General features: G+C 38.9%; 1 long non-coding RNA gene across 1 annotated transcript in view; it reads right to left on the reverse strand.

The window, feature by feature from the left end:
* Positions 1-3,557: 3,557 nt before the first annotated feature.
* The window catches only part of LOC126049747 (uncharacterized), a 115,129-nt gene continuing 90,806 nt past the window's right edge, over positions 3,558-27,880 (reverse strand). The window contains exons 2-6 of the long non-coding RNA XR_007509300.1: positions 16,339-16,505; positions 9,819-9,938; positions 8,105-8,329; positions 6,675-6,746; positions 3,558-3,582 (exon numbers count right to left, since the gene is read on the reverse strand). This is a non-coding gene — a long non-coding RNA (uncharacterized LOC126049747). The remainder of the gene's footprint in view (positions 3,583-6,674; positions 6,747-8,104; positions 8,330-9,818; positions 9,939-16,338; positions 16,506-27,880) is intronic.

Consider the following 27,880-nt stretch of genomic DNA (forward strand, 5'->3'; position numbering starts at 1 on the left):
AAAGTACTTCATCCTTTTCAGCAGCCTTGAAAGCTTTTGCTTATTCATACCTCCTTACAATAGAGGACAGATAATCATTCTGAAAGGGGAAAGCAACATTCAAACACTGTGGAGAGAATATGCAGTTAGATGAATTCCATGTGAACAATAATAAAAAAAAGATATGAGGAAAAAGCAGTTCATTCCTTTGGAGACCCATCTTTTTAATGCACTATTTCCACAGGATCTTCTAATTGCTTCTTGTGGGATTGAAGTGTTTTCTCTTGCAACTTCAGTTTAGAAATATGTTACATTTGTTGGTACGTTGTTCTTCTGCTTTTTTATGTTTTAGCTTTGAAAAATTGTTTTCCTATCCTTTTTTCCCTGAGATATTTTCCCCATATCTCACATTTTCTTGTTCACATTGTTACTATCAATGAAATTTAAGCTTATACGATGCTGTGGAGCTGAATCCTCTTTTATTGCCATACTTTCTTATACGGTGGGACAGCAGTGAAAGCTGCCGGTTAATCAGTTCTGAAGTCCTACATGCGGGCTGGAAGATGTGCTATTAATTATCCAGTGAGGTGTACCTGCATGATTAACGTGAACTCATTTTCCATTCTGCACTCTATTGCTTCTCTAGTTGCAGTATCTTTGTTAGAACTATGTCTAAAGGGAATTAAAGGGGGAAGAAGACATGCTGTGTAAAACCTCAAGCAAAGGACACAGACGTTGGGCTAAAAAAGGAGACAAGATGAAGCAGCAATGCCGCTATTCCTGGTTGTACTGCCCAGATGTTTCTCATCTTTTCCGGCACAGCTCTTTATTGTCAGCTGCCACAAGACAAGTTGCAAAGTTAAGGCCTAATAAGTAATTAAGGCAGTCTGTCATGAAACTGAGAAAGATGGGGAAAAGAATATGCTTTCACTTCTTTTCATAGAGCTTTGATTCAACTGGTTAAAAATGTTCCTCTATTTTGCATAGGGCTGAGCAAATCACTCATCATAAATAATGTATTAACCTAATATCATCACTTTTACTCTGTGAAATGTTCCTGAGTAGATTTAGAAGTATTTCTTTCGAAAAGGTATTGGTGCTTGAAAGCAAATTACCAGATATTTTATCTGCACATGATAGCTACATGCAAACAGGTAATACTGTAAACTGAGAAAGTCTAATATTACCTCTCCATATCCTATTTGAGAAACATTTAAGAAATAACTTCAAAGAAAATATTTATAGCTAAAATAAGTGTGTTAGGAAGATTTTGTGCAACTGAAGCTCACTCATCAAGTGCTTGAGGAAAGGCACTGTGAAGGACTCGGGCTCAAATAAAAATTATTTCTTAATATGCCAGTAAAATTAGTTCTATCACTTGATCTGTTTTAATTAACAGTCATAGCTTTCTGGGATAGACAATATCGTCTCAGGTATACAAAGGCCATATATTTATATCCAGATATCGAACTGCTCTAAGACAAATTGCCTGTGTTTAACTAAAATGTGTCTCAGGATTACATCAAATCTTTTATTTCCCTTGATGCAATTCTGTTATTTCCCTTGAAGGTCTCTGTGCAGAAGGTTCAAACAGCAGGAAAAACAACTACTGAGGTAATGCAGGAAGATACAAAATGAAAAGGGTGTCCAGATCTCTGCTGGAAAAGAAATTGCATTTCTGGTAAGCAGCAGAGATCAAATAAGGCAGAAAGAGCCTGACTGCCCATCAGTCTATTAAGGGCAACGAGAGTCAATGGAAGATCAATATGTTTTGGGTAAGGCCTTGAAAGAGACCTCTAAATGTGCATAATTAGCCATTCTTGAAAGTGTCAAAATAGTTCACAGTAAAACACTCTTGCGTATGTGAAAACCTGTGAGAACACAGCTACTGCTTACACTCACATGAAATCCAGGCTGACCGCCATGTGTGAGAGCAACTATAAAAGCCAGAAGATTGACAACGACTAAACCCTAGAATATATTATATCAGTCATTCATACTTTGGGCTTGCGAGAGCATGAATTAAACTTTCAGGTGAATGCTTGAAAACCAGCATTTTGTGTTCTATGCAAACATTTTGTGTTCTACCCAAAGGTCTGGCCTTTGGGATCACGAATGTTTTTCAGGGTGAACAGCAGCAGCAGAGATTCATTCCGCTTGTAACCATGCATAGGAAATGCACATTAATCCTCTACTGCACCTGAACAATGGGAGCTGAGAGACCTTACAATTCATTTGAGTTTTAGGATAATACTATATTGTAAATAGAGGCTAATATTACACTGGAAATAAGGACTAGCTGCCATCCAGGAGGATTGCATAGTCTGTAAGGATTCAAGAAAAGCAATTTTTTACTATTGTTTCCTTTCTAAAGCAATATCACAAGAGCTTTTTCTGCCAGGTCCTTTGTGAAAGTTTGGGGTGCACAAATCTGGGATATGGCGGGTTTCGCCCCTTGCTTCAGTACATTGTAACTGAGGTTCTGCTTTTAGTATTTGGAGGGTCTTACCAACAGGAGCTCTATGTTTTGCAGTTAATGAAGTTCAGAAGATGAAACCCTGTTGCTTTAAGATGTGTTACTAAAACTCCCTTCATGCCAAGCAAAAACCAGAATTTAAAAAAATCTGGTGGCCTATTTATTATCCTCTTGGCGGCAATTCGTAACTCTCAGGAACTCTAATGAAGCTGTATGGATGGATTGTTTACAAATGTTTGTATCTGGCTGCAGACACTCCAAACACACCAATGCAAAAAGCAGCTATTGTTCATTCATTGCAAATAGGCTTTTACTTTGCAGTTAATAATCCACAAACAGATTTATTCTCTGAACAGTTATCAATCCTCAAAACAGCAATATTTTTTCAACCAGGCTAGGATTCCTGTTTTAATGACTGAAGGAGCTAAACTACACGATTAAGTTTCCTTCTTTTTACCCTCTCATGACATTAGACTGGCATTTGAGAATTATCATTAGAAGTGTCTGGTGGGTTTAGAGCAAAACCCAGAACATGCAACAAACTGAAAGATATAAAATATATCTTTGCCCCTCTCAGGGTGGGATCGTGCATATATTCTGCTATAATGTATATAACGTATATAACATAGTGCAAATGTTTTTACTGTCTGCTACAGGATGCTCAAACTCTGGGCCTATTTATTAAAGATCAATTTTTGTGATATCATTGATCCACTGAACACTGGAACTGTCATCCTTGCCCAGGAGTAGCTGCAGTAGCAGCTGAAATACAATCCTTTCTTCTACATTTCTCTGTGGATTAAGCCCTCGGTATACACATAATAGACACTCTCCTTGTCCAGATTATATGCCACTGGTATCAGACAAAAAAAAAAAAAAAGAACAATAATAAGGTAATATGTTTAAAAAACGTTGAAGAATTACACACCAATCATTCTCTGATCTGTGGCAAGAAAGATACCAGAATAAATAGTCAGACAATCTATTTAAGCACTCAGAAGATAAAAGGTTATAAGAAAAGAACCAGCATGGAAGTTTTGAGAACAAATCGTATCAACTCACCTAATGCCTTTTGGTGATAAGGTGCATAGGGAAGAAGGGTAGGGAAGATGTCTGCAGGAGAGGAGCTGTGGTGGGAGACAGTAGGAGTGTCATTAACAAAGAAAAGCAGACAGCAAATCAGGATAAGTAAACAGGAATAGCACAATTTAAATGTGAAGTAATTCTTCAAGGCTATGGATCAGCAAGACTACAGCTGGAGAACTCTGGCCTGTCTTGGACCCAATATTTCTAAAAAGATATGGATTGACTAAAGGGAATTCTGCAGAGAACACGCTGCAGTCAGAACTGCAGAAAACATGGAGCATGAGGAAAGCCTGAAATGACTGAGCTTGGTTAGTCTGGAGAAGGATGATAAGGGAGGTGAAATGCCTTTACACAAGTGAAAGATTGTTCTAACTTACATGGTATTAGCTCTAGCTCTGTCCTCTGTGAGGAGGAACGCTGTAAAGTGTACTCCTTACCATCAGGGAGGGAATAGGATCTTTTCCATGATGAAATTGCAAGGGAAATTTAGGTTAAACACTAGGAAAAAAAAAAAAGTCCAGCCTAAAGTCTAGATAGGTAGTGGAATAAATAATGTAGATGTCTGTGGAATTTCCATCAGTGGAAGGACAGGTTAAGCAGACACCTGTCAGACACAATTTAAGTCTGGTTTATGCTATCTTGAGATAAAAATGACGGAGTGGGTGACTTTGTAAAAACCCTTCTTCACTTATCCCTGCTTTATATGACTCAATTTTTATTTTTGTCCTGAAATCCAGCTTAAGGTTAGACTTAATTAAAATATTTGAAGACAAATAATATATCTGTGATTGTTGTGTTTCACTACAAACCATTTCAATTGGCAAAATTGATGGCTTTTGAGTAGACCACAGTACAGCAACAGGTTTCAAACACATTGGGGAAGAGCCTCCCTGGCTTTTCTTTTACTCCTTCATCTGATCACCCCCAGCATGAAACCACCACTGATGTCTTTGCAATCATACTTCAGTTTCCTAGCATTTGCAACAATTCCTCCATGATGGCTACAGCCTCTTCAGGAATCCTCTTGTAAAATGTATTTCCTCATTTTCTTTGTTCCAAATACTGTATCTTTTTCAAACACTCTTTTTATGGTGATTGTGTGGAACTACTACTGTTTTTCAAATGTCTTTCTGCACTCAGGACCTGTTCTAGCTCATGTACCGTATGCCCATGAGTTAAATTAAGTCAAAATACATAAACCACTAAATTTTTCCCAGGTTTGCATTGAGTTCTTTTGAAATTCTGCACAGTTTGCCAACATACTGCTTACAAAACATATACTAAAAATGATGACCATTGGAAATATGCTGGTAGGCCTTGATGCATGGGAGCTGAGTGAAATTCCATGAGATAGAGGAGATCAAACAATTTTCCAGTTGTTCCAATTCCAATTTCCTTTCCAATTTTAAAAGCCATGAAAATTTGCTTGTGGAGTGATAAAATCTCTTCTTCCTCCTATTTGCAGCTTGTTCCCTGCATCAGTACCCAGCTTCCCTGCAGAACCTACAAGCTGGGGCCATCTTCCACCCTTAGCTCTTGATACCAAGAGTGATCCAAAAAGAATTTTCAGGGTTTTTTTTGCAATGTTCCATTATTATTATATATTTTTAAATACACCAAACTTTAGGGAGAAATTCAAGAGACATCATGTTGATTTTTAGTTGTAAGAATCAAGGTCCCAGAAAATATCAACCTCAGTTAAAGACATTTATCTTAATTTTCTGATCTCAGTTCTTATTTTTTGAGAGCAATGAAAGCTTGGGTATGATCTTGCACTGTTGAATCTGTGTACTTATCTCACAGTGTAAACATCCGTAGAGTCAGAGCCAAAGGTTTCTTTAAATTAGATGCTCAGTAGCCAATAGTTATTTGTTATTATTGTTCATGAAGACCCATTCTCATGAGATAAATACACAGAGGCAACTTTTATATTTCACTTTGTTGAATTCATTTTATGAGATATTCAGGCTTAGTGGTGCTCTGTTGCTTTTTGTGGATTTTTTTTTTAAGATTATGTTTTCATTCAATAGTCCTTCCGTAGATTTACAGTAAAAACAACTAAGGACACTTTGTACCTAACCCTTTCATAAAAAGTGATTGAAAGTTCAGCTGAATATGCTCAGTGCATTTTTTTTTTCGCTTGTCATCCTTCACAGATTTACTTCTTTCCATTCCATCTAAAAATATTGTTTTGTTTAAGAAGAAAAAAAATCTATCCTTGTGACAATTTGCATAATATGTTAATACTGATATGCATCTAGACATCTGGATGGCATTTTAATATCTCATTCTCATTCGAACAACTAGAAACCACACAGATGGTAGAGACAATTTTAAGAGCATTGTTGTAAACAAATAAGGCAGCCAGGAAATCAAACAGGCTCTAAGATAGGCTTTAGAGCCTCTACTGCTTTCTGTGTGAGAATATGCATATGACATGTTTTGACTGCAAGAGAGAGCAGCCTTCTTCAGTTGCAGATAAACTAAGAGGTAAATGCGGAATTTTTAATTGAGATTGAGAATAATTTTATGAGAAACTCCTTACCCTGCCCAGCATAGCTGGCACCATGGATTATACTCAGCACTTGTGAGACTAAGTTGTTTGAGGCTTGGGATGCTGCGGGGCAGACTATGTGTTTTATTTTATCTTATTTTCAATTAGCAATAGAAATATGAAAAATCCTGATTGCTTCAGGAAGAAGACATGTAAATTCTGTTTTCATACTTTACATAATAATGTACCTTCTAGTAGTTATTTGCTCCCGATGTTAAAAATTCATCCATATGAAGTTGTATAGGACTCAGTAATCCCCTGCAGTCCTCTTTAATCTGCTCCTTGTTTGTACCTCTTTATAGGTATGTAATCTTTCTGAACTAGAGCAACTACGGCAAGCGCTGATGTTTTGGGTGTCTGCTCAATACGTTTATGTAAGAGCTATACAACAGCCTTTTCTGTAGGTGGAGCTGATGTCTCAGCAGTTGCTGCACATTGGTGTATCTCTCTGGACTTCATTAAAATTACTCACACCTATCTTTATCAAATAACATCATAAACTATTTTCCCCTTCACTATAGCTGCTCTTGCTCCTCTAGCAGTTATGGCTAGAGAGCCTACACAATTAATTTCACTGACCTTATAGAAGTTTTCAGGAATTCAGCTGTACTCAGTGATAATACAAAACTCCTGGACGTCCTCCTTCATCTCCTGTAACACAAGTAAAAAGTTACCATTTAAATTCTACCCCTTCACTATGTAATTTCAAGTAAATGAAAATATTACAAAAGCTATTGGATTTTACATTACAAACTAGTTATCGAAGCCTCTACTCATAACCCAAGGAACAGGTCAGGTAATGAACACCAGCATAAGCTATTTGGAAAACCAGTTAAAAATTTGTGCCCGATACAGTCTAGTTAACTGAAGACTGTGGGACTCTCTCAAATTCAAGAGAATGGGATTAGAAGCTCATGGAAAGCTGGTGGGTAACCACCTCAGAAAGCGGTTTATGAAGGGAACTTGTGAAAACAGTAGTTCCTAAAACATTTCTGCTTTTCCTCTCATCTCAAAACCATGGATTTACAATTGGTAAATGCTAAGAAGGGAATAGAAGACAACTCACAGAAATGAAAGACAAAGCTAATGGAAATTCAACACAAAAAAAGGCCTTAAGTCATGTCTCAAACCTAGGAATAATACAATGCCACAGCATAAAATAACCCGACATAAGCCTTTCAGAGAGAATGCTGAATAAACCAACTTTCCTTCACAACATCGACCTGCTCCCAGGCTGATGACCATTCCCCTTAACCTGCGGGTGATGCCCACTACTGGGTAATATTCTTCTTTCCCGTAGGTGTTTCTCTCAGTCTCCATCTCTCGCCCTTTTCCTTTCTTTACAAACTCCTCCGCACTAGAGTTCGGTGGCCCCAACCAAGCTGTGAGCCAGGTAGCCGCAGTGCACTGAAGACCATCACTGAGATTGGGATCAGGAGCTCTCGGCAGGTGAACTGGAGGCAGCAGGAGCTGGAATCTGGGCCAGAAAGTCTTCTGCAGTCTAGTGCAGCTATGAAAACTTTATGTGTCATATTTTAAGTTTGCCTCAAAAAAAAAAACCCAAACCCAAAATCAATAAAACTTTAATCCTAAGCATGCTTACTTTGACAAATTTAGTTAGTGTCTGGCAGAAAAGAGAGGATAAAAATAGTCATTTAATTTTTAGTCTGCAAATTGTAAGATTGCAAACAGCATTTGCTGTCAAAGATGATTCTTTACTTTGTTCACACAGCTGGATTTTTGTGATGTCTGGTACATGCTTAAAGAAAATCATGATCTAATTGTTCATACTTCAAGCCTGTTGATGATGGAGCTATTGTGGCAACTAGAATGGATGTGAAAAACATTAATAACAAATGGTGCAAGCGCCTCCCTCTGATCACAGAGTGCTGGAAAGCAGGAAAATGATTAAATTACGATAGGAATAGTCAGAGATCAAGAGATAGACCCTTTTAAAGCACAAATTTATTCTTTGTTCTTAGACAGATGGAGCTGATGCATTCTCTCACCAGGCTTAGCAGGTTGGTTGAGGAGGAGACAGCTCCAGCAACAGGAGTGCCTGGCTGAGAGGTCATGAGCGGTGCCATGAAGCTTCAGGGCATGCCTCCACCTTCTCTTCTCTGTGAATTGCACTTTCCATCCCTCCTGGTTTTACGGCAGCATGCATTAGTGAAACAGGTCAGAGAATCCAAAGTTATTTTTGAAGTCCATCATTTTTCCAAATATCAATCTTCCTGCATGTCAAAAAAAACAACAAACAGGCATTTTTATAGGAATGCAAGAGCTTTTGGTGAAAGGTTTTCATAAAATATGTATGAATTCATTGTATATATGCAGTAAAAAAAGAACAGATATATCACAGAAGATCATATTTTTGTGTCATCTTTGGCAAGAAAATACAGATCAATCGTTTCTAAACTCTTGTTTTGCCAGTACAGAAACAGTACAAAAAGCACTGAGGTAACTGATGTTGACACCACAGGAAGACTTATTACCTAATGAGTTTTCTCTGCTTGGATCTGTAACTTAGACAATTCCATACTGAAAGAAATTCATTTTGTTGCCTACTATTCTTTATCAACTTATGAAGAACAGAAAAGGCATTCCCAGTCACTCATTTAGACCATAGAAACATTAAAGCATTTCAGCTGAAAATTTATAAGAACTTTTATGTAAAAATATGATGTCTTGTTCCTTAAACCTGTTTCCAAAATGAATGCATTTTTTAAAAAAATGAAATTTCTCCAAAAGAATGTAGCTGATAATTCAGGCTTCATGATTAAATTTGAGGATTTGAAAGCAACTGAAAATAGGGTATTAAATCAGGTAGTATTGATCTGCATTATGAGTATAATCCCCACTGTTTGAATAGGTGGAGAAGAGGAATCACGATGCCTGAAGATGACTTAAATCTGTTATTAATTTGTGCAGCCCTAGTTAGGTAACAGAAAATCAGTTGGTAAATTAAGAGATTGTGATAGCCAGTCTTTTAAAGAATTTTTTTGAATATTATGAGGAACCTGGATTCCTTAATTCCTGTAAAGAAGCCATCATTGCAGGTATGTACACAATAGCATTAGGTGGAGATATTAAAATTTCTATCAGTGTTATGACGGTGATTTCAAACGCTACATTATTAAAAAAGAAGCATAATTAAAAGGGAAGGGGCTCCTTTCAAGTTGTTCCAGGCTTTAGTTATTTACCTTAATCAATTACAAAAAGAGGTGGGATTGTCTCCTCAATTTGCATGCCTAAAATAGCTCTTTTGGAATTGCTCCAATACTCTGTGTCATTTCAGACTTAGGACAGCTGCTCACTCTAGTCAAGCTAATAAAATTTCCCAAAAATTACACCACTCTGTGTGCAGAACTAGTCGGAAACAAAGAAGTATCAAAATGCTTCATTTATCTCACTACCTTGCAGCAAAGCTAGAAATACTAGGGTGTATGGTACCATGGAAAGTCTTTGAGTGTAACAAAGTGCCAAGGGAAAAAATGGAAAGGAAAGGAAAGAGATGCTCTTTTCCTGATGGGACTTAATTGTGCTGTTGACTTGCTCTCTACAGGATCCCTTCTCCCAGCCGTCCTGAAGCAAATGACATACAAAAGGGTCTGTGGTGCTACACTACAGCTGTACGTGTTAGTCTAGCAATCAGCCGTGGAGTCCTAATGATGGGGTTATTTAAGCTCTGAATCAGGTTTATCTGGGAAATGGCTTACTTACTTCTAGTATTGTGCTTGTGGCAGTTGTGGAAAAGTCGTCTTTACGATCCTGTCTCCCACCAGCTGGTCTTCTGACGGTCTTCAGACATGTGTGTATGTACGTCTGCCATGGAGCAGCCACCTGCAATACATTCACAGATCAATTTACTGTCAAGCGGTTTGGAGTGATTCTGTGCTCAGTTTGAGATGGAGTTGCCCTAAGCAGCTGAATTTCAACGACTGTTTCCTAGAATTGTACTTACAGTAAATTAAGCCATTTCAAAGGTTTTTCATTTAGACACTGGCAAGTGTTTCTGTACTTAAAGTTGTTTTGATTGGGATCTACTGTATAGGACTTCTGTGTAGCTCTTAGTCCTCTCTGCTAGCAGAGGGGGAAGCAGAGGTTTCCATGGCATATCCTCGTGCTGTAAAAGGCTAATTGCAGACATTGCAACTGAGCCAGGGTGATTTCCAAGTCACCCCTTGAATTCAGGATCAGCTCTCAGGCAGCCAGACTCATCTCACCTGTGCTTCAGTGGGAGCCCTTCCTCTGATAGCACTGAATCTGTTTGTATCTCTCTCAAGATTGGGGTTTTTTTCAAAGCCAAAGATAACACTTCCCTACTGATGTGCTTTCCATGTATTATTAGATTTCATTGCTGGTATATCCTTCCTTTTTACAGACAAGTTGACCAACCCTCACGCCTTAAGGGGCAGAAAAGATAGATGCAGGCAAAGCCCTTGACACCCACCAAAAGGGAATCTCCTTTTGCTAATGCTCAATAATTCCTTTTTCTTTTGTTTTGTAGACCATGTGGCAAGAGACCTGCTGCTTCCTTCTCCTCTAACACCTTGTCTTATTAAAACTCCCTCCACTCTTGATGACCATGCAAAAAATGTAGCATCCTAAAATGGTGTCAACTAAGTAAACTCATCCTGGAAGAACAGGGAACATTCCTCAGCAATTTGTATGAGAAGTGTCTCATCTGTGTGGATGGAACTCCATCTGAATAGAGCAGGAAAAAGCTTTTTTTGTATGTGTGCATTGTGTATGTATGTACAGTCCTTGTACTATAACTGGTACTTTTTAATTTTCTTAGCTGTTTTTTGTTCAGCAAGGTCTGTTTTGCCCTCCTTCTTTCTGAGGTGGATATCTTAATCATTTTTATAGCATTTATAAAAATCACTCATACCTTCTTATATTTTATGAGATCTGCGGTATCTAGTAAATTTCTAGAAAGAAACCTCTTTTTTCCCCCAATATAACAGGAGATAGGACTGCATTAGATTATATGAAATTTAAATGCATTAGCTGTTAGCCAAAGTGAATTTTCATATAAATTAATATTGTTATTGTATTTTAACAAAGCAATAGCATTTATGGAATTATTTAGACATCAATTACTTGGAGGTGTCTTGGAACAATTATTGACTTCATGCATCGTCTGCTTCTTCGCTTCAAAATTTGTTGCATTCTTCATAAATACCACATATCAGCGAGCCATAAAACACATTTTAAATGCCTTCTAGCCCATCACAGACACTGTTGTTAGAAAAAGACCCCTGAGCCGATGACATCCTAATATGTGACTATGTAATTAAAATTTTGACATATGCAAAGAGTTGTAAAATAGATAAAAGAGTATGTATTGTAAATAGAAGTTTAAAGGCTCTGAGCAGATGGTTCGTTTGTGAAAGAGGTATGGGGAGCGCCAAGAAATGACAAACAGATGGCTTAGGTGTGAAGGACAGGCAGGGAAATTTGGAAGAGTTGAGGATGTAATGGACAACTCTCTGGATTTTTGCACACACTAAGTGAATCATGAGGCTTGAATCGAAGGTTAAACATTTTACATTTTTCTATTTGCATTTATATAAATGTGTCCGTGGAAAATGTCCAGCAATAAAGCCTGATAATAACAATGAAGACAAGTCATGCTTCGTAGGCTTTAGGGACACAAAGTCTGTTCAAACTGCAGATACCACTTGAGTGATAACACAGACTCTTTTACCCCAAGTTGTATGTGTGGGCTGAGTTGTCTTAATTCAAACAGAAATATCCAGAGTTGTAGCAAAACCATATTGCCAATATTTACAGGTGCCTGAAAAATAGTTTTAGTAAGGTACTAAATGAACTAACGTTTGCCAGCTGCTGCTCCTTGCTGCTCCGTGCTTGTCTACTAACTGCTGGGTTAGCAGTATGCCGAATTAATTCAGTTCAAATTTAAGTGATTATACACCAAAATCATGACCAAAAAGGAATCTCATTTGGGCAGAAAGATCAGATGAAATATTGCTTTTTTTTTTTTTTTTTTTTTTTTTTTAAAGCAATGGCAAGTCTTATGTCATGACCAGATTAATATTATGACACTGCTAAATGTCGAATTATGGCACTACTTCAGCCGAAATTTCTGTTATGTTTTGACTCTGTCATATTTGCCAGGGAAGCTTGAAAAATACATCACCAGCTACAAAGTAGAAAAATATTTGCACACAAGTGGGCCAAAGATCACTTTTAGTAATCAAAATCAAATTTCCTAAGATCTGTGAAAGTGCAGGGACTTTGAGAGTGCTCTTTGATGAGATTCTGTGTGAAAACTTGATCAATGTAGTAAAGGGGGGATATTAATGAACCCTTTTGCAGAAGTCAGTTAGTTTTGTCAGCAAATATTCATTCTGAAAATGGTAACTGAAACCAGGAAAACCGTAGGCATAACCAAATAAATGTCCTCATTTTATAGCAATGGCTAGTACCCAACTGAGAAAATAGAAACTTGTAAGCATCACCAAATGATCCTCCATGTAGCTTTGGGAAAACTTGACTGAACAGATTTTTCAAAGTTATGGAGAAAGATTTCAGGGATTCCTCCAGAGGAAAAAAAATAACAGCAAGACAGAGACCTCAAATCCTTGTGGAAATTGTGTACTGCCCATCTTGCCCAGACTGAAAATCTCACCACAGCAAGTCAGCCTAGCAGATTGTATTAATGTGCCTTAATATTTACTGATGGCCAAGTATTCAGAAGTGATTAAAGCTACTGTAAGGCACTCTATGTATTTAAAAAAATCTAGCTTTTATAGGGCTGAGAGGAAAAAAAATTTAAGTCTATCCAGTACAGACTACTAAGAGGCCACTACACTTCTGCAGGTAGTTACAGAGCCCTAAATGTCTTCCAAAATAGCTTACTTTTGTAAATTATGTAATCAATATTTATTCTTTTCTCATACTACAAAAGGCTATTTACATTTGAAACAGTACTTATGTTTATGAAAAGTGAATTCCTGCAAAGCAATTGTTACATGGAAACCCTTTTATAGGTTTACCTAAGTTTACCTTGCAATTTTTTAACTTGCAAAAAAACCAACACAATCATTACTTTGGCATTGCGTAGTTTCTTGTGTAATAGTAATACAAATGGAATTAGTAGCTGTGTGCAGGGTAGATACTATGGTAGCAGGGGGAACACTGGAGTACTAATAAAAAACTGGTCTTTGCTAGCTACAGCTGCATTATATAAAGGCTTGGCATTGTTTATTACAACTGTTTGAAAGACTAGCAGAATACGGTTCCTCCAAGAATCAAACCAGAGTCTTACTACAGCGTCCTGTAGTAAATATTGCTGAAAACAACAACTACCTATGCTTGTCTTTGAAGAGTTCCCATAAACTGGTTGAAGCTAATTCTAGTTTTTCTGCCTTACAAAGCCCCAGGAATCAGTCCAAGTCTGTCCTGTGGAGCAATCTGCTTTGCGAAGTACGTGTACCTTTTAGATTTTATCTATTTTTTTGAACTTCATCTGCATTTATTTTGCTTGCTAGATAATCTCTTTAATCCCTGACAAACTTCTTTCCCTCAGCAACCTTGTTCTTTTGTATATGTCTCTCTGCCTAGTTAATTTTGTCTCTGCATTTCTCAGGCATGCCAAACAGTAGCTAGCATCCTCCCAGCTGTCACTTCTCCTTTCGGTGACAATCCCTTCTCCTGCCAGCTTCTCCCTGATTTTCCTACTCAAAACATCTCTATTGCTCTGCTCTCCATTCCTATGGTACTACAATTTGCTATCATGCAGCATAATTCTCATCATCGATCCATACTTTTTTCCTAGGATGTTGATAAATTTATCTTCTTTTTGCCTGGAGAGGAGCTGCGTATTTGAGCTATATGTTATTCTCAGAAAGATGAACTTATTTGACCTCCTCTTTTTTTTTTTTGGCTAAGAGAGAGACTGTTACTTGTGATTTTTTTTTATCTCACTCCTGTATTCTAGGCTATCCTGGTTCTTCTTGATTTCTTTTATCTGCTAGGTATCACACCACACCAGCTGTCCAAAGGAGATGAATTTTAGTAGGGCTGTTTGTACTATGACAGCTAAGGTTGTGTCAGAAAAGTATTACAAATGACATCCTTCAAAAGTTTCTAGTAGCCATAAACATTTGCTGTAAAAATCCATGTAGGTTTTTGCTAAGGATATTATTTTTATGTTTATAAATCTAGACGTGATTTATAGAAATAATTAAAAATAATGTGCAAATAAAACTTATGGATATATTCTAAATGCCTAATAGAAACAATAGAAGCCTGTAATAAATATGTACATAACTGTAGATTACTATTATTTCAGTGGAGGAATTACTCTTACATAAAAGTGTTATTCCAATAACAAACAGCATAACTATTTTGGGATATGTATTTTTCAATAAATTTAAAGCATAAAAAATATATTTAGATATAATTTTTCCTCAGAATTAAAACAAAAGCTCACCTCTGCCTAATGTCTATATATGTTTCTGAACTTCCAAAAATACCTTAAAACGAATCCACATAGCAATGCCTGCTTTGTGAGTGAAGCACAGAGAAGGTAGAGGCGTTCCTCAAGACAAATAGAAGATTACCGATGCCACATCATAAGACTGAGAATTAAAGAAAAGCATTAAAGCAAACTGAGAGAGAGGACAATACAGTAATTAAAAAGTAATTGAAACAAAGTGATAGATCCTCTTTCTTCCTTCCAGTCAGTACATTTTGTGAGGATATCAATGCTTCAACCATTTGTTTAGCTTGTTTTCTAGGACTATAATGACTAAATATTGACGTTTCTAATATAGAAGGGAATTAAGAGTTGTAGAGCTCCCTTTTCTCCCCATGCGGGCTGTTCGTAGGGTGCACAGCAGGAGAGCAGCCTCTGCACACCTGAGCGCGGGGAGAATTGCTGGGACTCGGAGGTGGCTCTGCCACGCCGGCACACCGGGGCAAGTCCCTGCCGGGTGCGGCGCAGGTGGGTTGCGAGAGCAAGGCAGATCCAAGAAGGAAAGAAAAAAGGAACTTTCTTATGGATGTCTGACAGTCATAACCTTTTCTCTCTGCTTCTATCAGGGCTGCGGCAAAACCATAGTAAATTTTGGTTTGTTTTGTTCTGTTCTCCTCTGTGAGGATAAAAATCTTAAGCTCATTCCAGTGAGGAAGGCTGTGCCCTCATTTACACTGATGTCAATGATTTCTTCAGATGACTTCAGATTTATAGTGCCCTGAGTGAAAGAAGAATTTGACCCGTCATTTTTTAAAGAATAGTTACAGGTTTTTGCACAGTCTTCCTTCTGAAGGCTCACTTTACTCAGCCATCAATATTCACACTTTAAAGGCTTATTTCCATCAAGTTCCATCAATGACCTTTAGAAATTGGTCCCTTCAAATAATAGAAAAGACCTCTATTACAACAACATCTGCCTCCATCTAGCACTTTATTTGCCTTAGAGAAGGGATGGAATGATGATTAAGTTAATGGATAGGTCATTTTCATTTTTCACGTTTACCATGTAAGTGGCTCCATGAATCACCATTTATCTGGAGCCCAATCATGGAAAGCAGTGGCAAAACATCCATTGCCTTCCACAGGCTCTTTTCCTACACACTTCAGAGAGAGGAAGTGGAATACTGGCATTAATCAACCTTTACAACCCATACAATAATATATTTGTGTTTTCTTAGGGCTAGAAAATAAACACTACTGTCCTCAGGCTCCCGTTTCTCTAAAATCTCCATTGGCTACCTCAGCTTTTTCTACTGGCACTCCATTAGGCAGCATCACAGCCTTACGTGGCCACTTGCAAGCACTAAGCTGACAATTTTGCTCCCTTAGCTGGGATAAACCAGAGTGAAATGACAGCAGAAGAGAATAATTTCTCTACCAACTTATTTTTTTTACTAGTCCGATGCAAATATATAACCGAAGCGATATGGCCAGTGATGGAGCGAGACATTACAGTGTCCCTGCCCGTGTACGTGTCACGCTGCAAAGCATTGCACGATCCTGCTTGAAGGGACAGAAAATCGTCCTCTGTGTGCAGACTGCTGATTGCTGACCATGGCAGTGAACCCCCTAAGAGGAGAGAACGTGTATAATGTAAGAGAGGATATGTATAAGACCTAGAAAGAGCTGAAAACAGAACACTTGGGGATTTGGGGAGGAACCCAGCTTCAGCTGGGAGAGAAAGCCGTGAAGTTAGAGGGTGAGCCCCAGCTAGACACCACTGTAGCAGCTTACCTCTTCCTGGGTCTTCCAGAAAGACAGCCTGCAAGCCAACCGCCTCGTTCATCAGTCCAATTTCATCTGTATTTTTGCAGACTTGCCTCGAAGTGTTCAATTCTCTGACCTTATTCAGCTTTGCTGGTCTGTTCTTGGACTTTCCCAACATAATGCTCTGAAATTCCCTGTGTATATACACACATTTACTTATGAACTTATGTATATGTAAGTGTATGAACTTATGTATACGTAAGTGTGTGTGTATATATATATAGGCTGAGACTGAAAATACAGCTTGGATCAAACCCAGTACCTTTTAAAAGAGAACAGAAGCTTTTAGCAAATGAAGGTTAAAGACATTAGGTTGTCAGTGAAAAAGAAAATAGGCCCCTACCGGGATGTTAAAAAGCAAATAAAACATCAGTATGTACATTACCATTATGATCTGTTTTCTGATACATCATGTATTAAAAAAGAGGGAGGAAGCGGAACAACTTGTAGTGCTGGAGATGACACTGAAACTTTAAAAGACCGAGAGTGCACTGCAACAAACGGAACCAAGTGGGAAGCAAATAACGCAGAAAGCACAGCTCTCTGGAGCAGAAACGCATTATGGTGAGAGGCTGTTTGACCATTCTATTTGTTGAGAGAGTTATAAAGATCAAGATCATTAGACTGAGTAAGGAATCAAGATTTACAAGAAAAGGAACAGTAATATGAAAAAATAGAGATGGAGCTTTTTATTTGAACTGACAAATTACATTTATTATTCAAACACTGTAACCATCAACTGGCTTAACACCAGAAGGAGCCTTAAAAGATGAGATGTAAAAAGAACTTAAACACAAGGCAGGAGTGAACAATATGATCAGCATAAGGGCAACAAAAAACAGCCCAGAAAGTTGTATTCTGAAAAAAACTTCTGTGGCCTATAGAGAGGACACAAACTGGGCTGAATGTTGTGACTTCAGTGTAAGCAGCGGCTGGACTGCAAGGCACGCAACAGAAGCATTTTACTGATAGAAAATGCCAAAGGGAAGAAGCTGCAAGGAGTATGCGCATTTTGTCAGCAGCACAAAATCACTTGTGTCACAAAGCAAAGAGAGAGACACATAAAATGAAGTGCCTCTACAATGAACATGCTGCCTGCGCTGTGGGACCAACAGCAGTAACATCCTCAACAAAGAAATAAAGAAGCTGCCTAATTCAGCTGCATATAAATGCATACTCAGAAAAACGTCCTTTCATCCTCACTTTGAGTTTTGAGTGTATGCACATATGTACACACACACACACACACGCACGTAGGCATATATATGCATTTTTTCTAATGGCAGAAGTTTGCCTGTGTCCTCTGATAGCGTGGGATGCCAAAATAATTCAGTATCATGTCAGAATATATCAGCTGTAAAAAGCAATGCATCTGGGGATGTGAGAACGTAAACAATCCTAAGCAAAATTTTATTTCTACAAAGAATCTGTTTAAGCTGCTTTTCCTTATCCTTCAAGGATATGGTGTGTATTCATCTGAAGATAACATATATCAATTCTAAGCCATGTTTATGAACTTCATTCAAGAGCCAGGACTCCTCTGAGTTATTAAACCATTAAAGGCCTCTGTCACTTTTCATATCAAGGTTAATAATCAAATTATTAAAACAGTTAAAGTTAGAACTGCAGCAGTAAAAGTGCAACATTGTCACCCATTTCATGAGATTCAAGAACAATCCTAGATGGTTTTTGATGTGAAAACTGTGTTGAACTGTTTGCAGTTAAAATGTAGCTGCTGGAAAAGGAACTTCAAACACTGGTAATAATGCTATCAAGAGGAAGTTGTTTGATTGTTCTTTCCAGTAAGGAAATTTATCTTGCATTTCATTTAAATATATTAACAATCCTCCATCACTTTAACTTACCCGAGTTTCTTTAGATTAGGAGTCTGAATGTGCTTCCAACATCCGAAGTGCCTCATCAAGAATAATGATGCATTTGCACCGTACGATTAACAGCTGCTTTGGTCCTGACAAACTCTGAAGCCAGGCAGTACAAAGTCTCTCAGCGAAACACACCGTACACACGATTACATTTTGACTTACAGGCTTGCCAGCACGAAGGGAGAGTGGTAGCAGAATAATCCCTGTAAAGGACCATGCCTGGAGGCGATGTTAACTCCTGCGCGGGATCCAACCTGCTGTGAAATCCTCGGTGTGGTGGGCCATTTCACGTGCCAGGGAAGAAGCTTCCAGGATGGAGTGCCCCAACGTCATGGGAAGGTGAGAAGAGAGAAATCGGGTTTCTCTCTGCCTTCTGTGGAGCTGCAGCTTCAGGGTTTGGGGTTCTGTTCAGACACTCATGGCCTCAAGTACACCTGAGAGCTATGACTTACCAAACCTGCTTTCTGGGAGCAGTCTAGAAAAGGATCCCTCATTTTGGGCTGATCTCCACCTGGCATCTTCTCTCTCCCTTCATGTTTTGTGGAGAGTGACCAGTTAGATATTTGTAACTCAGTCAAGTAATGCTAATGCAGTAACAATCACTACTGCTTCATCCTGGTAAAATTTTGGATTTGGGCATCCTTAGTTTCCTTATTGAAACTATCAAAACTATTCATGTTCTTATATGTGTGTTTGAGCATTTTACTGTTTAGAAACTTACTTCTGAAAAGCTAACCAACAGCTGGAGTTAATGTTACATGAAAAATTTTTATCTAATTCACATTTTCAGTAACTTTTAACCTTCTGAATTTCTGCAGTTGCATTTGAATCATCCAGACATGGCTTCTTTAAGTGTAAGCTATTCTGGGGAAACCTGCTAAAAAATGTGGATCCTTCTACAATTATATGTAAATTTATATATATATATTTTGCAAGTTAATTTTAATAGGCAGTGGAAAGTCAAAATTTGCTGTAGAAACATTTGCTATGGAAACATTTTCCTGCAGGAGAAATGTGTTGAAATTCATTCAAGAAATCTTGCTGACAACTTAACTGAATTCTATTGCTGTTTCTATTTTGGGACAGTGTGAAGGATTTATCTGGTTTGTGAGAAGCTAAAAGATGGTGTTGTACACTGTATGATGGTACAATGAATTTAGCCTTTGTGTTACCTTTCCAACTTGTGCACTATAGCAATCTTTCAGTTTTATGATTGGATGCTGTGTATCAAACATCACCGTACAACACTGCAAACTTCTTACACCTTTAGTTACCTCTGTGTTGCTCTTAAACAATGCTATGACACCCAGATGCTGAGTTCTACTGTGATTCAAAAATCCACAAACATGTAGGAATTGAAAGGACCTCTAGCCAGGTGACCAAAAACCCAATGGTGTTTGAGACAGTGGGCTTCTCATTTAGGTCACAGGAGTAAATCATATGAAAACCATTTCTCTAAAACATATGTAGCTGAACAAAAAGCAGAGCAAAATTCTTCCAATAGTTGTGTATCCAATCACCCGAGTTGTGTTTAGAAAGTGAAAAAAAAATCATGTCCTTGAAGGAAAACCAGGCTTTAGTGCACACCAAAATAAAATTATAATTAATGTAACCAGTATCTCTAATGTGCCTTAGCAATAAATGCTCATTCATTAATAAACTGCGTCACTGGTAGTGTGCTTCTATACAAGAAAAATAATCTCCCTTAAGGAAGGTTCAGAAAACAGGAAAGAAATAGTAAAGAAAAAACCCATTGCTCAAAATCTACCTTCTAACTTCGATTTGAAGTAGATAATGTGAAGTAGACATGGCAGTATTTGTGTGATAATTTGCTAGAAACAACCTACTTGAATTAACTTCTCATTCTATTAGCTTGCTATTGTTGAAGATAGCAATATAACGATGTAAAAGTTACTCCCTCGATGTATATTGTTTCTTTATAGTAAAATGCCATGATTTATTATTTTTATTTCCCACAGCCTGGTTTTTTTTCTCTGGAGGAATAGCTGATTAGTCTCACTTCAGGCAGTTTCAACCGGAAAGAGAGAAACAGCTAAAACAAGCTAGGAAAAAACACTACAGGAGCTATTTTGCTCTCTCCGTAATTTGAAAGAGCTCTTCAGCCACTGTGCTGGTAAATTCCACTGGGTTCTGCTGGAAGAAAGAGAACGCTGCAGGCGAGGCGCTGAGGAATTAACTTGGGTTTTTTTCAGCTGCGTCTCTCTCCTTTTTGGAAAATATTTTTAGATGAAATCCTTGTTGTAGCCTAAAATAAATCTCATACTTGAGATATATAACAGCAAATCTTATTTACTCTGCGTGGTAGTGAGAAGTCTGTTTCTCAGGCACCATGAGAAAATGGGATTCCACTTGTATGGTGAGATGAGAACTGAAGGTGATGCTATTGGAGCAAGGGTGTCTTCTTAGCGACACACTAGTTAGTGTCCGTGCTGGCAAGCACGGCTCAGGAAGAGGGGATCCTGGGGCAAACTGGTCCTGAAGCCCTGCTGATCCCACTACACACATTTCATGGCCACGCACCGAAGGCTCCACCTTCCCCGTGGCTGGACCACGTAGGCCCATTCCTGGAGCACGTCTTCCAGAAGAGACCCAGTGTGGGTACTTTGAGATGACAACCAAAGTGCAGCAAGGGGAGCCACCCAGGAGGTGCGTTTCAAAAGGGCACTCCTGCCTGGGCTGAACAAAACGGCTAATGCAGATGCGATTGTTTCGGTTAGGAGGGGCAGAATATCAACACGGGAAATGATTCAGTTCAGATGTGATGAGGATATGCAGCACTGGCAGCAGAAAAAGGTCTGCTGAGAATTTCTTTACTTTCAAGTAAAGCGATAGTTTCATATGACCAAAAAATAATAATAATAAAAAAATAATTGTGAAACCTGCAAGAAAAACGTTGCATAGCTTTGCAAGTTCCCCAGGCGAGACTGGTGGGGAATCAGCTGATTCTTCATGCGATGGGTCTGGGCGAGGTGGCAGGGGCTGCGGGGCCGGTTTGGGAGGAGCTCAGGGTCCCCAACCTGGACCTGCAGGAGCCTTGAACTGACTGCCACAAAGAAGAGTTAGAGATGCGTACGCCACAACTTTTAGTAGCATCTCAGCACCTAACTGCTCCTCTGTAATACACACTGACACCCTGTTGTTACAACCTTGCTTTTGCGTGAGGCTGTGGAAGAGAAAATGATCTAAGTTATTTCAATTTCTTCAACAAAGCCCACTCAGGGAAACAAATGATAGCTAAACAGAACAAAACCAACTCTCCTTCCCAAAACCTCAAAATAAGGCAACTGTAGGGATAAAATCTTCATGTTATCTATTATAATTCACAATAATTACATTTATTATTGGCTTATTTTAATCATCTTTAGACACACTAGAATAATATTTTCCTTTCAAATTCAACAGAACATAGAGTTTTAGATTACTTATATTTATGAAAGGAATTATATGATGTGATGTGCCAGCGGGAGACAGGATATGCCAACCCAGGAGATCTTTTCCCACTTCTATTTCTTTTTCAGTGTTCCTGTGTTCCTACTTAGGAGGCTGGTATAATAAAAGTGGTGCTCATAATATGCAATATATTTTTCCAGATTACTTTAATAGTGCCAGAAAGATAACCAATGAATAATCATAATAAAATATACGTAAAGGGATCACAAATCTCACTGATGCAGAACAGGAAGAATTTATTTTCAAAGTGTTGCTAATGACTTTCTGCCTGCCCCTTTGAAAATTGCTTTGAGCTTAGCACTATCCCTTGGAAATCCAATTCATAAATTCACAAGCAGCATGAAATTCCAGTAGGAAATAAAACACTTTTATTCAAATGTATTACAGCATGTTAATGCTGTTTCTTAGAACATAAACTGCAGTAAACACTGCACTGAAATACAAAGGAGTGACCTTACTGTATGGTTTTGAAAAGTTTCTGGGTTAAAAGCCAAAACTCAGCACACAGACAACTCACAGATTACAAAAAAATGGATCCAGATGATATTCTGTGGCTAACGCAATCAAAGAGAAAGTGGTGCTCCTGTGAGCACAGTATCCGCTCCCCGCGCCGAGGAACCGACACAGGGAGCTGCTGCTTTGGAGCGCTGCAGGGACAGGCGCGATGCTTCCCAACCCACTGCCAAAAAAAGCAATATGCAGAGAGCAGGTGCTGCAGACTGGTGCTTTGGCAACAGTGCTGTGTCATTCAGCAGCTGCTGATAAGTGATAATTTTTCATGGGAGCTGTCTCAGAAGCATTTCTCCAAGTGGCTGGTTCTCGTGACTGCCTCTGCTCTCATTTTACTCTGAGTGCTCCTCTTAAGCACACTCAACTGATCTGCTCTGCCTGGAGGGCGATAGAAAGTTGCTGAATTTCTAAATATTGCCTCTAAACTCATAGTGGTTTGTAACAGGACTCTGGAAATAACTGGTAGTCTCCTTGTATCATATTCTCCCTAGCTCTGCTGAGTACTTTTTGCTCAGCGCAGATGGAAAAGGCTTCTCATACTACCCCGCATTGCCAGGGCGTATTTGCCTGCTTCATGTCAAGAGCTGCTCACCCTCTTTTCCTCCTCTCTTTTTTTAAGGGAAACCAAACAACAGTTTTAGACAATCATAGGAGGAAGCGATAGAGGTATCCGAGACAGAATAAAACAGAGAACTCAGAACTTCCTTAGTAACTGATGGCTGTGATGGGTCCTGAGCGTGCCCAGGGCTTGGGACCTCCTGTCCTGCATCCCAAGAGGTGCGTGACCGCTCAGGGACTCTGCCCAGCACTCATGTGAAACCACTGGTGGCACCGCAACAGAGTGAAATGGTGCCTCTTTGGAAAAAAAAAAAAAAAAAAATAAAATAAATAAAAAATCCTTAATTGCAAATCAGAGTAATTACCTCTGAAAAAAGAAAAGATTAATTAACTGCAGCTCCTGTAGGTCCTGGGGAATGGGAGGTTGTCAAGCCCAGTCCAGTTCTTGAGACAAGAAGTGAAAGATCAGCCACCTGGAATGGGACCACCAGGGAAGTTCTCTGGAACAGCGGACGTGGATTTTGTGGGAAACCTCATATCGTTCTCATCAGCAGTTCTCTCAAAACATTGCACAGCAAATGAAAGTGACCTTTGCTGAACGCCAAGACTTATGCAAAATTTTTTCCATAACCAAGGCATTCACCCCTACATAGCTCACTTTAATTATAATTTAATATTTATTTAATAATTGTGTTAAGTGTCTATAAATGAAGAAAGGGCAACTGCATTGACTAGGATGACTGAATTACCGGAAAGACAGAAAGACTAAAAGAAAGGTGGAAATATCGAGAATTGGCTGATTTGGGATCAATGCTCAAAAATCTATATTTATCCATAAACGCTGTCTTGGTATCTCTATAGCTGTATGATGTATCTCTATTATCAGTGTGCTGATTTATAAGAGAGGTTGTTAAAGCTGCCTATGTTTCTAAACAAACATTTTCATAGGTGAAAAATGTCTTGCTGAGTTATAGCCTTTCCTCTTACAATTTAAGGATCTATAGTTTTATAGGGTAAATGGGGAATTTAAATTTGTGTCAGGGAGCGTATCTTGTCTCCTGGGCTGAGGTCTCGAGCGCTCACTTGGTGCCAGGCGTCAGCACCGACTCAGACCATCCTTCCTTTCAGTCCCTGCTCTGCTACCTGAGGCCAAGAGGCTACAGCCCGTCCCTGTACTTCTCTTCCCTCTGGGATAACCTCCAGCCAAAGAGCCTCTTTAAAATACTATTTCTTTTCACAAAAGCATTGTAAAGAAAATCTGTTTCAAAAAACAATACAGAGCTAAATCTCCCTTCAGACACCACTCCTGGGATCTGGGAAAGGTCAGTTCCTTCAGGCTTTTCCACAAGCCTCAACCAGCTGGGGCTGGAAAGCTCCCCTGGCCCCAGCCCTGGACTTCTTAACCCTTTCCTTTTGCGCTCCAAGATCCCTGACGGAGTAAAACATGATTGCCACTCAAGAGACAAAACCAGCGAAATCTTCAACATAAAGTGCATAAGCCCTTGCCTGCCAAGGAAGAACCTAGATTTTCCTATTCCAGTTTGATGGCAATAGACCGATTTTTGTATTTTCCACTTTACTCTTTCTTCCAGTTTGATGGCAATAGACCGATTTTTGTATTTTCCACTTTACTCTTTCTTAAAACTCTAGGAATTCAACGATCATGATGAATAACAAACACTCTGCTGCATTATGACTAATGGCCTCTCTTAATAACTATGTTGTACTTTGGTATTCTTGCACTGTAGCCTCTAAAGAATTTAGTACGTTATTAAATATGAATTCCAGTTCTGTCATTTCAGGCTTAATGCATCTGAAGCTGTCTTCGTATTTGAAAATCAGGTCCTAAGACAATCACATGAATATCTCATTGCTTGAAAGTAGACATCTAAATTCACCTTAAACATCCAAATAAAGTCAGATGAGGTCTCAAAAATGCTAAGAATCTGCAAATGTTCATAGACATCGGTGAGATCCAATGACAGCCAGCACCTTTAGAAATAAAGAACTCTTTTTTTATACCAAAATGTACAGGCTTACTTGCTAAATGTCAGGTACCCACACTTGAATATCTTTTCAGAGAACACTGTATTTCATATCCAGAAATGTTTTCATTTCCTGGAATAGCTGTGTTTATTACCTTAATAAACTGAATTAGGAAATATGGTTATTGGTTTCCTAACTAGGCTGAATTAAGTTTCATTAAAAAATAAAATCTAGGATTCCAGTTTATACTTGACATAAAGGCACTTAAAATGTTAAAACTACCATATTCCTTTTCCTTTTTCTTTTAATATGTAGATAAAGAAAATCATTCCTGCTTTAAACCTAGAGCTATTCTCAACATTTCAAATGGACTAAAGTATCATAAATAAAACTTTTAATTAAAATATCTAGTATATAATATTTCTATACTTATTATGTGTGTGATTTTTTTCTGTTTGCTGTAGATCACAGAATAAAAACTGTAAAATATATTTATTAAACTAGCAGGGTGATGCTCCAAAGCTATTACCTTGCCTTTCCTGTAGGAAGGGAAGTTACTCAGCCCAGCTCCTGTGGGCTGCAGAAGGTGCTGCTGTTGGTGGCCAAAATCCCTTCTCTGGAAGTAGGTGAGCAACGTGGACATGGGCTGCAGCGCCACAGCAAAGCAAACCCCACCAAGAAATAATATGTCATTCCTAGATAAAATTAGCTTGTCTTTCACGCAACCAATTTAATGGCCATGTTAGAGGGATGTCTCAGTTATGAAAGGAAACACCAGGTAGTAGCATTTCGGGGGCTTATTACTTTCAGATCTAACACTGAGACAGTTTGGTCGTGACTTTTTCAAGGCAGATAGCAGGTTAGTCGTACATCCAGAGATAATGCTCCTGGGGCTCCTGCTGAGGCATTATGGTACCTCACCGCCTGGCTAGTGTCTAATGGGCACCAGCTGACACCTTTCTGAAAGCTCTGCCACAGCAGGATTTACCGTGCCGCGAGTGAACGAGGGTACCTGGGAGCAATGCAAACGGGTACAACGTTAAAGTTGGCTGCTTCAAAGCAGTTCGCCTGCTGTGAAAGAGGGCCAAAATACAACAGTGAGACACACGTGCAAACTTGTTTGGTTCTCCTGTGCACTTGACTTCACTGTAAGGCTGCAGCCTGGGGCCTCCCCGTGCCCACATCCCTGGAGAGACTGTTTGGGAAACCCACCCAAGAGTCCACTGATGTCCATCTTGCTAGGACTCGAGCCTGAGGCACGGATGGCCCAAACGCATCTGTTCCTGTTGACAACAGGCCAGGCAAAAGCTGCAGGATCGACTTGGTACCAAGTCCTGAGCAGGAATAAACCAGCTTGACACAAGTCCAACAGAGCACCGCCCTTCGCTGGGATCCTCTCGCCTGACCTGTAGGGCTTCAGTACAGCAAAGGTTATGTAGTAATGCTTTTTTTTTTTGTTGGAAATCTCACAATAGGAGAGAGTTGCACCATTAACTAGAGTCCCCCTACGATGGGACTTTTTTCAAACTGAACTTGGAAAGGCAACAGCAATAGTTACTGCTATGTGAAGCATCTGTCAGCACTTTGCTTGCCATATCCCTCGCAGACCAATCTAGCTGCATTTATTAATGAAGAATCACTGAAGCACAAGCTAATTCTTTTATCTACACTTTTGTCCCAGCAAATTGGTGTTTAATTGTCTGAATGAAAAAAAATCGTGGGTGGACATTGTAGCAAAGATAAACCCATCGATTCTCATCACAGAAACAGTTAAAAGCCCTGTTTATTTCCACACAGGAGCCTGTTCAGTATATTTATAAAAGCTACAGAGCTGCTTTGGACAGTGGGTGGGTTGTTGTGTACTAGTTTCCACTTGCAAATTTTTCAAACGATAGATTATGTCCAACAAAAATGATTGTGGAGCTTAGCTGAAAAGGTTGCCTGAGCCAAAAAAGTTCAGTTACCTCTGAATATAATGGCAGGTTCAGTACGTGTTCTTCTTATGCCATGAAAATTACTGTATGTGTGTTAGAAGGAAGTTCTGCAAACTTTTTTCCAGATTCAAAATTAAATCACTGCACCTCCACTTAATTTAAATGCTGCAGGGCTATAGGATGGGAAAAGAGAGAAAGCATTAAATATAGTTTCTGTGACAGTAGTTAATAAAAGGAGAAATATTGAAAAAGCTTTACGAGAGGTTTAATAAGTAACTAAATGACCAAAACCAAACAAAGTACTTGCCACTGGGAAGTCAAACTGTGCCAAAGCCCTATTTGCAAATGTTGAAGGCTTAATGACACAACTGTTTAATTCTTTGTCTGCTCTCAGACTTTTCTCTTTTAAACTCTATTGAAGTGTACAGACAATGCAGCTTAAGATAAAGCTGCCTTCATGCAAGCCAGGCAAGTCAAGCCACTGAAATCAGTGAAAGGATTTCTGGCATAATGCAGTTTCAGACATTAGGATGTAAAAATTGTATCTTTTATTTTGTAACAAATCTTATGACCTTCATGGACCCCAATCCAGCCCAAAGCACATTCTTTCCTCTGATAGTTTATCAATAGTTAAAAAAGATAATGAATATATCTGAAGCTATTAATCTGTCAGAAAAGTGTAGGTTCAGGAACCACAGTGTCTTGGAAAGTAAGAGTACGTGCAGATTTTCCCCAGTCTTTGAGTGTCTCAAAAAGAAGTAGCACTTGCATAGGCAGCAGTTCAATTCATGTTCACAGGTCACATATGGCACAAGCAGAAATGCAGTAGAGTGAATCCCAAAGAAATAAGAAGACATTCAAGAACAAAATGCTTTTTTGAGGTTTGGTCCATGTGGGACCATCATCCGTTCATCGTGCACTTGGATGAGGGGTTGAGTGTTTCCTCCTCCTGCAAGGAGAGGAGGACAAACCTGTGCACTGCTCCTCACCTGGTACTAGAGGCAGGCATTTTTGCCTTTTGGCTGTTATTTTCTTCAGGCTTCATTCTTGAAAGGATAATAATTGAAGGGATGAATAATGCTGAGAGGAGCAGCAGTGAAGATAGTCAAATTACAATCTGAGGTTTTGGTTTCACATCCGCTCTTCATGGAAATAACAAGAGAACAG

Source organism: Accipiter gentilis, chromosome 23 (genome assembly GCF_929443795.1).
Source record: "Accipiter gentilis chromosome 23, bAccGen1.1, whole genome shotgun sequence".
Lineage (NCBI taxonomy): Eukaryota > Metazoa > Chordata > Aves > Accipitriformes > Accipitridae > Astur > Astur gentilis.